This window comes from Tursiops truncatus, chromosome 21, assembly GCF_011762595.2.
Source record: "Tursiops truncatus isolate mTurTru1 chromosome 21, mTurTru1.mat.Y, whole genome shotgun sequence".
NCBI classification, from domain to species: Eukaryota; Metazoa; Chordata; class Mammalia; order Artiodactyla; family Delphinidae; genus Tursiops; species Tursiops truncatus.
The window spans coordinates 27,271,466-27,283,520 of NC_047054.1; the positions used below are offsets into that span (position 1 = coordinate 27,271,466).

At 40.1% G+C, this 12,055-nt stretch overlaps 1 protein-coding gene and 1 pseudogene across 1 annotated transcript in view; both read left to right on the forward strand.

Moving 5' to 3' along the window:
* UNC5D (unc-5 netrin receptor D) overlaps nt 1–12,055 on the forward strand; it is a 607,834-nt gene that overhangs the window by 302,716 nt on the left and 293,063 nt on the right. The gene's annotated exons all lie outside the window — the stretch shown is intronic.
* LOC117310053 (transcription factor BTF3 pseudogene) lies at nt 1,997–2,623 on the forward strand (annotated as a pseudogene).

Consider the following 12,055-nt stretch of genomic DNA (forward strand, 5'->3'; position numbering starts at 1 on the left):
GACCAGAACACCTCACCCCCATACAATCTCAACTATGATCTATGTACTATGCTAAGGCAAGTTACAAACATATAGCATAAATTAAAAAGACATTTGATAACTTCCTCAATTCATAGCCATGCAAATAGAGTTGAATTCTCTGAATAGATTACTAAGTGGATTTACTTAGCCCTCATGTAGAATGGAGGCTTCTGAAGTCCTTGAAAGATAGTTTTTAAACTAGTTTCAACAGTTTCTTCCTCCAGTCTTATTTACATTTTTAAAATTTACTTGGCAAACTCTCCTGTTATAGAAAATTTAGAGGTGTATCTGTATAAAGTATCATCATTTCTAATTAGGGTATAAATTAGGGATACTCTACTGCAGAATGTGTATGTCTACTAAGTTATTGAATGTGAGAGCAGATTGCAGATGTGTTTGCACTGTATCTCAATTCACCATGTATTCTGAGGACTCGTTACTCAGACACACAGAAAAAATGAATAAGGGAAGGAAGTCTGTCTCTCCACATATTAAAATATTAAAAGAGTAATTGGGCCTGAGGTCACTTCGTTACCTGGCTGCATTAACCTTGGTTCTTAGAAAGTTTTACCATTATCTATTTTAAAAAACTAATTGAATTTACTAAGAACTTAAATTACATTTCTTCCCTTGCAGTTTATGCGGTAGGATTCTTATAATCTGACCAAGAGCAATTTCTTGAACTTTGGAGGGTATTACAATCTTTTTTTTAAATTTAATTTTATTTTTTATACAGCAGGTTCTTTTTTTGGGGGGGAGATTTTTTATTCAGACAGAAAGTCACAAAAATTATAATCATCCACATCAGTTCACTCACTCCCATGTAAGCAGGTTCTTATTAGTTATCCATTTTATACGTATCAGTATATACATGTCAATCCCAATCTCTCACCACCAACCCCCCGCCCCGCCGCCACTTTCCCTCCTTGGTGTCCATACGTTTGTTCTCTACATCTGTGTCTCTATTTCTGCCTTGCAAACCAGTACATCTGTACCATTTTCCTAGATTCCACATATATACATTAATATACGATATTTGTTTTTCTGACTTGCTTCACTCTGTATGACAGTCTCTAGGTCCATCCACATCTCTACAAATGACCCAATTTTGTTCCTTTTTATGGCTGAGTAATATTCCACTGTATATATGTACCACATCTTCTTTATCCATTTGTCTGTTGATGGGCATTTAGGTATCACAATCTTGAGGAGAAACAGTGGCAAATTATTTTAGTTTCTTTCTTATAGTGACTCATTTAAGGTGAGGACTGTCAACCTTTTTCTACCCTTTGTTGTCTTCCACTTCACAAACCTGGATGATTAAGAACTACTGTTTTTTTCTTAGTACCTGCTTTTCCCCATATTTCCCTTTATCATTCAGGATAGAATAGCTTTCTCGAGCTGTTTGGAAATCATCCTTAGCAGATCCTTATATCAGCTTTCATGACTCAATAAGAAGAACGTATAAGGTTTGTAGCCTTACTGAGCCAGAGTCTCGTCCAGGTACTTGGGATTTGCCAGTGACCTAGAGACAGGTCCCTGCCTTTGTGTACCTGACATCCTAGTAGAGAAGCAGGAATAGACTATGCTTCATAAATAAGAAAAGTGATCTAGAAACTTAGAAGGTGAAAATGCTATGGAAAAAGAAAAAGTCAGGCCATGAGGGAGTGAAGAGGGACATGGGTTTCAGGGTTAAACAGGGTCATCAGGGTTGGCCTCAGAGAAAAGGTAACATCTGAGCCGATGTAGAGAAAGTGACTAGCCGCCATCTTGCGTCCCCACGTGTGTGTGCCTTATCTCAGCTGGTCTGCCCGAGATCCCCTGAGCGCCAACCCTAGTCCCCCGTGTGGCCCCATTTCCGCTCCAGCAAGGTACAGAAAGGCTCTGGACACCGGCATGGGAGGAGGATGGGAACGGGGGCGGGAAGTGCCCGGAAGGAGCGAGACAGGGAGAGACAGGGCAGGAGAGGAAGGCGATGCTACGGACAAGCGCACCCACTCAGGCTGACTCTCGGGGTCGAGGTCGGGCCAGCGGTGGCCGCCCTGGGGGCCAGGCGATGCCGTCTCTTGTCTCTTCCACCTCGCGGCGGAACCCGAGGACAGGAGCCTCAGAGGAAAGAAACGATCATGCGCCAGGAGAGACTCGCCAAACTGCAGGCACAAGTGCGCGTGGGTGGGAAAGGAACAGCTCGCAGAAAGAAGGTGGTTCATAGAACAGCCACAGCAGAGGACAGAAAACTTCAGTCCTCTTTAAAGAAGTTAGGGGTAAACGATATCTCTGGTATTGAAGGGGTTGCATATGTTCACAAACCAAGGAACAGTGATCCACTTCAACAACCCTAAAGTTCAGGCATCTCTGGCAGCAAACACTTTCACCCTGCACAGGCCATGCTGAGACAAAGCAGCTGACAGAAGTGCTACCCAGCATCTTAAACCAGCTTGGCGCAGACAGTCTGACCAGTTTAAGGAGACTGGCTGGAGCTCTGCCCAAACAGTCTCTGGATGGAAAGGCACCGCTTGCTACTGGAGAGGAGGAGGTTGATGAAGTTCCCGATCTCGTGGAGAATTTTGATGAGGCTTCCAAGAACGAAGCAGACAATTGAGTCAGCTTCTGAAGGGGATAAATCTTGAAGTTACTGGGACCTGCTGTTTTATATTGTGATTGCTTTTTAAAATTTTATTTGCGGATCTGATAAAATCTAGATCTCTAATATTTTTAAGCCCAAGCCCCTGGACACTGCAGTTCTTTTCAGTTTTTGCTTATATACAATTCATTCTTCGCCACTAATTAATTAAGGTGAAGAAGCCTGGGAATAAAGTTTGAAACAAAGGTTAATGAAGTTCTTTGCCTAGTTTTTTTTTTTTTTTTTTTTTTAAAAAAGGGAAAGTGAGATCATGATGATGACTCCTCTGTCTGGAAATGTCAGAGGTTCGTAATCTCGCTGAGACTCAAACTCAAAAATCCAGGGACCTAAAAGGGACTGCATGTGTGCTGTCCCCATCCCTTCCTTATTCTCATCTCCTTCTCCTCTCTACCCTTTGCCACCTCCCCATCCTCCCCCATACATACCTCTCTCCGCATTTGCTTCCTATGGTGTGTCTAGTATTAAAGGCACACTCTCACCTCAGGACCTTTGCATGTACTATTCCCTGTGCTTGAAATGTTCTTTCCTAGATATGCATTGCCTTCTTACCTCCTTTGCCATCCTAAGCCCTTCTAGCCACACTGTCATCAATTGTAATTCCCTCTTTACCCAGCAATCTTTTCCCTGCTCTATTTTTTCTACAGAACTTTGTCATCATCTAACATGCTATATATTTTTAAAGATGTTGAAAATGTGTATATTGTCTGTCTCTCCCTGCCCTAAAAACGTCAACTACTTGAAGGGGAGGGATTTTGTCTCCTGATACTCAGTATTTCACTCCTGGCATGGTGCATGAAGCAGAGAAGGCATCAGAGAAATTGTCCTTGAGCCACTGAACGGTGTTGTGTATAATGGTTACTTACCTGTTAAATAGGTTCTTTTAAAACCTCTGAAAAGAGTTTGCTTTTTAGAACTAGATAATGCATGCAACTGGTCATTTTGTTTACATCATTCACTTAACATTTTTAAGCATTGCAAAAATACACTTCACCGACGGATTGCGTAAAATTCCATTTGAGGAAATTGGAATCAATTGCTTATTACAAACACAAGCCACATAAATAAGAAATCTATTGGTGAAAAGGGTGTGGGGGTAGGAAGAGCCTCCAAATTAAAGTAGATTGAATTAATTTGTTCAGTATGGTGTTAATAGAACCCTCATTCCCCACCTGTCCTTCAACTGGATCCGTCACGCATCTCAGCAGCCAGGTGACCTAATAAGTGTAAACCCCACACAGGAAAGAACGGTTGAACAATTCATGTGCAAAACTGAGGACCTGGAGTGCTGGTGTGCAATCCTCTCTCCATCATTAACATGCTGCAGACCTTTTAGCTTCCCCTGCCATCACCTACCCACCTGCCAAGCACTTAGGGAGTGAGCAAACGAGGGCTTTCGAGAGAAACCTTGAAGAGACATTATCAGAACACCAGAGTGATCCAGCTGTGCGTCACAGAGCAGATGGAACTTGTTGCAACCAACCAAGAAGAGTCAAACCCGACATCCATTTCCGGGCTGGCGTGTGCACAGTATCCTAATCTGAGCAGATAAGCTCCTGTCGCTGGGAACAAGGTAGTGGTAGAAAATGGTCTTTTGGTTCTTGCATCCTGACCTGGGAGATGCTACTAACCAAGTACAGCTTTTAACATGCCTTTACTTTGTTTGAATGTAACATTTCTTTGGCTTCAAAAGTCTGAAAGTATTTTCTAATTCTTTAGTGGCCATTCAGACATAAAGCGAAATCAACATTTTAACATTCAGATAAGCAAGGAGTTCGTTTGGAGTTCGTTTACAGTTCGAGATTTGGAGGACGCTGCTTTTGTGTGAGAATATTTGAAATTTCCACAAGTTATTGCACATTCATTCCTGGAGTTTCCATTGCAGAAAATTGCCAGAAGGAATGGATTTTGTCTTCTTCAGCTGGCAGAACAATTTTCCACCTGTCGCCCAAATATTTGATGAGAAGGATTATGTTGCCGCCTCTGAAAGTTTATACTGTGGATCCTTCGGAAGTGAGAAGGTCTAATGAAACTACTACCCTGATATCAGAGTCCAGCTTGCTAAAGCGTCTGTGAAGTTGTGGATGGATTTCTGATGGTTAGGGCAATTTCTGAAAGACTAGCTTCAATGATGCGCACACACACACACTCTCAACTGGCTGCGTGGCAAATGATGTATTTCATTTTTTTTTTTTTTTGCTGTAACAATATTCTTGTATTCAGCAGAACTCTTGTGTGGCCTCGCCAAAGATCTGCATTAATTGCCTGAAATTATTGTTGTTCATCTTCCTGGTAAATGGAACCAAGAAGGAGCACCGGTCCATGGCTATAGATGAAATTGTCATTTGATTTCAGGTTCGAGTAATGTGTTGTCTCCGTTGAGTTTTACACTCCTCTGTTGTTGGATAGGTATATTCGGCATAGTCAGTACAATCAGCAGAAACAGATTTCAAAATTCCGTGCGTAATGGCAGCAACCTTTTAAGCTGTCAGAATAAATATAAAACTGTTTTTCCCTTGTTTCTTCCAACACTTTATGGACTTCATAAGTAATAATATTGCGGCTGTCAGAAGAATTTTTCTGGAGCATAGATTTTACTGTGCCATGTCAGGACTCCACAGTTGCCACAGAGGGAAGGCTAAAATTCTTGGGCTGGCATTCCTGTCCCTGGTTAATGAGGCTCTGACTTAGCTGTTTTCACTTATTTCTTATGCTCCCATTTACCTTACAAGTGAGTGAAACTGAACTATTATTTCCTACGCATTCTTTGTAGATTTCCTAATCCCCATACTTTTGTCTGTGCTGTTTCTCATCTTTATCAAATTCAAATTTTACCTACCCCTCATTACCTAACTCAAATTCTACTCTCCCCAAAAAGCCTTCCAAAAACTATGCAGCTGCAGATAATATATTACTTCCTGAACTCGGACCACTTCATAGACATGGTTTATGAAATCTTTCCATTTGTTTTTCATTCCTATCAGTTGCATACAAATCTCGAATAAGATAGATTCCATCGTTAAAAGCATTTTGTTGTGTTGTTAACGTGAACATGATAGCCTTGCTCCAAACGGAATTGCGTGTTTCTCTTAAAGTCTGCTCGGGTTTGTACTGGATGTTGGTACAGTTGACACTTGAATCACACAGGTTTGAACTGCGTGTGTCCACTTATACACAAAGTTTTTTTCGATATTAAATGCTGCAGTGCCACGTGATCTGTGGTTGTCTGAGTTGGCAGGTGTAGAAACTGCAGATACAGAGGCAGTGCTTCAGTGGGAGGCGGACGCAAATTATACCTGGATTTTCAATTTCACAGAGAGTGGGCGCCCCTAGCCCCCATGTTGTTCAGGGTTCAGCTGTACCTCTCACAGCTCATTAGTGTCAGCTGACTGGTCGTTTGGCATTTTGCCACCCCAACAGAGCTTCACCAATCTGCAGAAAGCCACTGTGTTGATCATAATCTTTCCCATATGATATTTTCAACTGATGGGAACAGCAGCGTTCACACCAGGAACACCCGAGACAGAACCGAAAAGCTGATCGTAAATCAACCCTTCAGCTCTCTTCCTCGGTCTGTCTCTGCTGCCCCCCCAACCCCCAGATGCACCTACCCAGACCTTCCCCTTCAGGCTCAGCCCCTGCAGGGGCTGCTTCCTCCTCCCTCTATCTGGGCACAAATCCTTGAGGATACCTTTACTTTGTGCATCCCAAGAAGAGCAGTGCCATCCTGTGTAAGCGGCGGCGTGTAAGTGTATAAAGAGTCCCAGGTTGGACATGCCACGTCTTTTTCGAGTGTTAATTTTACTTGAAGATATGAGGTCATTATTTTTTTGCTTTGGTTTTATTCACGAGATGTATTATAAAGCAAAATTCAAAATTTGGCTGAATTTTACGATGCAGTAGATACCGGAGAGATGTCTTGTTCACGGTCCTGCTATTATTTTCACCGACACTCTTTAGAGAGCTACATTCAGTCTTCTCTGCCAGCAGGATGGTTTCAGTACAATAATTGAAGACTGTGATGTCATCTAGCCTCTTTAGTGATTGATTTTGTCCCCTCTCTTTGCCTTATTTTCTTTTTTAAAAAAATTTATTTCTTTTTGGCTGTGTTGGGTCTTCGTTGCTGAGTGCAGGCTTCCTCTAGTTGCGGCGGGTGAGCTGGGATTCTCTTTGTTGTGGTGCGCAGGTTTCTCTTGTTGCGGAGCACGGGCTCTAGGTGTGTGTACGGGCTTCAGTAGTTGTGGCTCATGGGCTTAGCTGCTCCACGGCACGTGGGATCTTCCCGGACCAGGGATCGAACCGCGTTGGCAGGTGGATTCTTAACCACTGTGCCACCAGGGAAGTCCCTTTGCCTTATTTTCTAAGATTTTTTCTTTACTTCTCCCCCAAACCAACGGTTCTGCCCCAGCGTCATAAATGTGCCTACCTTTAACTTCTCTGTTTGAGGCAGCAGAAGGCTAATAGAGCGTCTAGATTGTCATGCAGTTTGGATCAAAGAATTTGGGACCCAGATTTATGGATGGAAAAGAGTGGAAAGGGTAGGACCTGGTTCTTGCTGGTGTCATGGCAGTTCTGTAATAAAGCAGATCTTAACATGGGGGACAATAGGGATTTTTTTTTTTTGCTTCCATTCTCTTTTAAAGAGAGGGAAGTAAGATCGGGAAGGTACACTTACTTGTTTGTGTATGGATCTGTGCTTCTCTACAGCTGGGAGAGATTAAGAGAGGGGCTACCATTCGCTGAATTTTTTTTTTTTTTTAACATCTTTATTGGAGTATAATTGCTTTACAATGGTATGTTAGTTTCAGCTTCACAACAAAATGAATCAGTTATATATATACATATATTCCCATATCTCTTCCCGCTTGCGTCTCCCTCCCTCCCACCCTCCCTATCCCACCCCTCCAGGCGGTCACAAAGCACCGAGCTGATCTCCCTGTGCTATGCGGCTGCTTCCCACTAGCTATCTACCTTACGTTTGGTAGTGTATATATGTCCATGCCTCTTTATCGCTTTGTCACCGTTTACCCTTCCCCCTTCCCATCGCCTCAAGTCCATTCTCTAGTAAGTCTGTGTCTTTATTCCTGTTTCACCCCTAGGTTTTTCATGACATTTTTTTTTTCTTAAATTCCATATATATGTGTTAGCATACGGTATTTGTCTCTCTCTTTCTGACTTACTTCACTCTGTATGACAGACTCTAGGTCTATCCACCTCATTACAAATAGCTCAATTTCGTCTCTTTTTATGGCTGAGTAATATTCCATTGTATATATGTGCCACATCTTCTTTATCCATTCATCCGATGATGGGCACTTAGGTTGTTTCCATCTCTGGGCTATTGTAAATAGAGCTGCAATGAACATTTTGGTACATGACTCTTTTTGAATTATGGTTTTCTCAGGGTATATGCCCAGTAGTGGGATTGCTGGGTCATATGGTAGTTCTATTTGTAGCTTTTTAAGGAACCTCCATACTGTTCTCCACAGTGGCTGTATCAATTTACATTCCCACCAACAGTGTAGGAGGGTTCCCTTTTCTCCACACCCTCTCCAGCATTTATTGTTTCTAGGTTTTTTGATGATGGCCACATCCGCTGAGTTTTAACCTAGGGTCCTAGATGCTGTAGATTTGTAGAGCAGTTGGGGGTGTGCACTGCTTTCAACAGGTCACAAAGCATAATGCAAAGTGTGCCTTTACTCACAATGCATTTTTCTGCTTTCGGCTGGAATTTTTGAAATTTGGTAGAATTATATTGGTAATGATGGATTAATCAGAGATTCTGACTGTTGTCTCTGAGAATTTTTAAAAATACAGAAAAAGCAAACACTTGTACACCCATCTTTCACCCTGCTGTTTCTTAATTATTAATCATAAGTAGTAGTATTTTCCATATCTGCTTGATAGATTTTTTTTAACAAGAGAAATAAGTAGTACGGATAAAATTAAAGTGTTTTTCTTCCAAACCCCCTTCCGTCTTCTTTCCCTTCACCATCTTTCCAAGAGTAGCTTCTCTCAATAATTGAATAGCCTTCTATTTTATTTTCGTATTTTAGCATACATTTATATACTTGTGAATACATAATTTTCATTGCATTGCTTTATGACTATAATTTATAAAAATTTACAGAAATGGAATCCTACAGAATATATCCTTCTGTAACATGTTTCATTCTTTTTTCCTCTCATGTAACATAAATTGAGACGTATCCATGTTGGTAGCTCAATTGATGGTCCCTGCTGACTACAGTATAATAGTTTATTCCATGAATACGCCTTATTTGATTTGTTCTACTCTCATTAGTTATATTTTATTTTTTTTCTAGAAAGCATCTAGAGCATACTTAATGTGTGCTTATCTGGGCTCATGTCCTGATGGAAGTTTCTATATTTCTTTAATTACTAAAAAGCAGTGGGAGAAATTATTTAACAAATGTCGTTTGCTAGGCAGAATCCTTTAAATCGTAGACTCCAAAGGAAGAACTAGTCAAAGTATTTGGATGCCATTGATGTAATTCACCTCTCTGCCCATGAACAGGGCTCAATTTAAGTCCTCTTACAGATTTTCTCTCTACTCTACCCTTTGAAAAAATACCAAGAGTATGAGTCCACAAATCCCTTTGGTTACATATTTTAGTTTCTCCAAACACTAGAGTTCAGAAGTTTTTCGTAGCATTTGACCTACATTCCTACTTCTGTCATTGAAGCCCCATTTCCTCTTGCTTTCTCCAGAAGTACTGAAGACCAGGTACTTAATTCCAGTCTTAAAATAACCCTTTCTATCCCAATATGCTGATTTGAAGTTCTTTCTTCCCTTAGCCTGCAGGAATGTGGTCTCTTTAAATCCTTCTCCTAGGATTTCTTCCCCTAGATCATTTGGGTAGTTCTAATGCAGGCCTTTTTTAGATTTATTTATATCTTTATAGTGCTTAAAGCTAAAAAAAAAAAAAAAAAAACTTATGATGGCCTTGAACAGGACTGATGGGATCACCTCATAGCTTTTATATGTGACTTCTGTGTTTATACTTATGTATATATGTATTTGTCTCCTTATTCGGGAAATGATATATTGTGTTCCTTCTGCTTAGCAAGCCTTACACATTTACAACACACATATACTCTCACACACACACACACACACACACACACACACACACACTCTTTCATAGTACTGCATGGCTAGATTATACTTAGCATGTGGCCTATTAGGTTGGCCAGTTATGCCTTTTGATATGTTGCACAAAGACAGTTGTTACAGTTTTTACTATTTAGGCATTTTAGTTGATTAAAAAAAGAAAGGGGGGGTGACTAGAGCATGCCAGAAAATGTATAAAGAAAATTCATAGCAGGATTGTTTTCAATAGCAAAACAAAACAAAGTAAAATGGCCATTAACAGGAGAATGGATAAGGAAATCATGATGTAGCCACACAATGGAATACTTCCATGAAATGTACGAACCTCAACCACATACGCTGGCAATGATGAATTTTAAAAACAATGTTGAGGGCAAAAAACAATCAGAAGAATAAGAATGGCCAATAAACGTATGAAAAGTGGCCAGAAGCATTAGCCCTTAGGGAACTACACATCACAACCATGAGAAACTACTTCATGTTAACACTAGGATGCCTGTATTCAAAAAGAAAGATAATAACAAAGCTGTATTCAATAACAAAGATAATAAGAACAAGAGGATATGGAGAAATTTGAATCTTTATACATTGTTGGCAGAAACGTAAAATTATACAGCCATCGTGGAAAAGAGTTGGTTGTTCAGAGTTAAGCGTAGGGTAACCATACAACTCACCAGTTTTACTCCTAGATATACCCGAAAGAAATGAGAACATATGTCTGTGCAAAATCTTGTTTATAAATGTCCGTAGAAACATTATTTACAGTATGAAAATGTCCCAGATATCCATCAGCTGATGAATGGATAAACTATGGTTTATCCATGCAATGGAATATTCCTTGATAATAAGGAAGGAAGTCTAGAGATACGCTACATGGATGAACCTTCCACGCAACACAAACGATCACATACTGTATAATTCAATTGATGTAAAATGTCCAGAATAGGCAAACTTAGAGAAAAATTGGATTAATGATTGCCAGGAGCTGGGGTCAGGGGAAGAGGAGGAGTAGCTGTTAATGGGTACAAGATTTCTTTGTGGGGGGTGATAAAAATAGTCCAAGCTTAGATTGTAGTGATAGTTACACAAATCTGTGATTTTACTGAGACCACTGAATTGTATACTTCAAGTGGTGGATTTTATGGAAGGGGAATTCTATCTCAAAGATTTTTTTTTAATCAGAAGAATGAGTATACTCTTGCAATTTTATAAAGTTCGGAACCAGTCAACTAAACAATACGTTGTCGAGGGTTGTATACCCATATGGTAAAAACATAAACAGAAAGGGGGAAATTATCTGAAAAAAGAAAGGAAAAAACCCAACAGCACAGAATGGTGGTTGTTAGCACTGAGCTTCAGATGGTATCACAGCAGAAAATTACAGAGCCATGGTGTTGGGAATATTCTGTTTTCTTAGGTTGGATCGTGTGTTCCTTTTACTGTCATGCTTCATTTCTGATGTTTCCATATATTTTAATCAGTGTGTATTACTAAAAATTTTATCTGCATCAAGTACTTTATAGTAAAATTCTGAATGCATCCTTCTCTGCCTTATGAAGAACCTATATTGTTCCACTAATGTAACGTGTGCTCTGTTTATACTGTTTCCGTTCCCTCAGAGAGATAGTAGGGAGGGCCTGTGGGTGGGCGTCCAGTAGACGTGGCCCATTGCTTAGCTGGTACATTAATGAGCTTTTGGTTGTACAAATCTGAATTGTTACGTATTAAAAAATGGAGGGAATGCAAGTTTTTCCTAAAAGTCAGTTTTGTTGTTGTTTTGCCCTTTAAGAAGGAATAGGCAGGGGAGGAATAGGTGAGGGTAAGAAGTGAGAGAAAAATGACAAAATTACCTGGGGGAGTAGACAAGTTATTTTCATGAAAACGGAAATCTGATACCCAATTTATATTATGTTTTCCTGAAATTTAAATGCCATCCAGCTCTGGGGACATTAATATTATCCTGCTGTCTAACAAAGACTTTGTGTAAGTAAACTTGATTGAGCATTTATTTTTAATGTTTTGATGGTTTTTTATTGATATAATTTACATATAACATTATATTTCAGTTGTACAACTTAATAACTTTATATTTGTATCTATTGCAAAATGATCACCATAAGTCTAGTTAACATCCATCACCATCATAGTTACAAATATTTTTTCTTGTGATGAGAACTTTTAAGGTTTGCTGTCTTAGCAACTTGGAAATGTGCAATGCAGTGTCATTAACTGTAGTCACCATGTGGTACGTTACATCC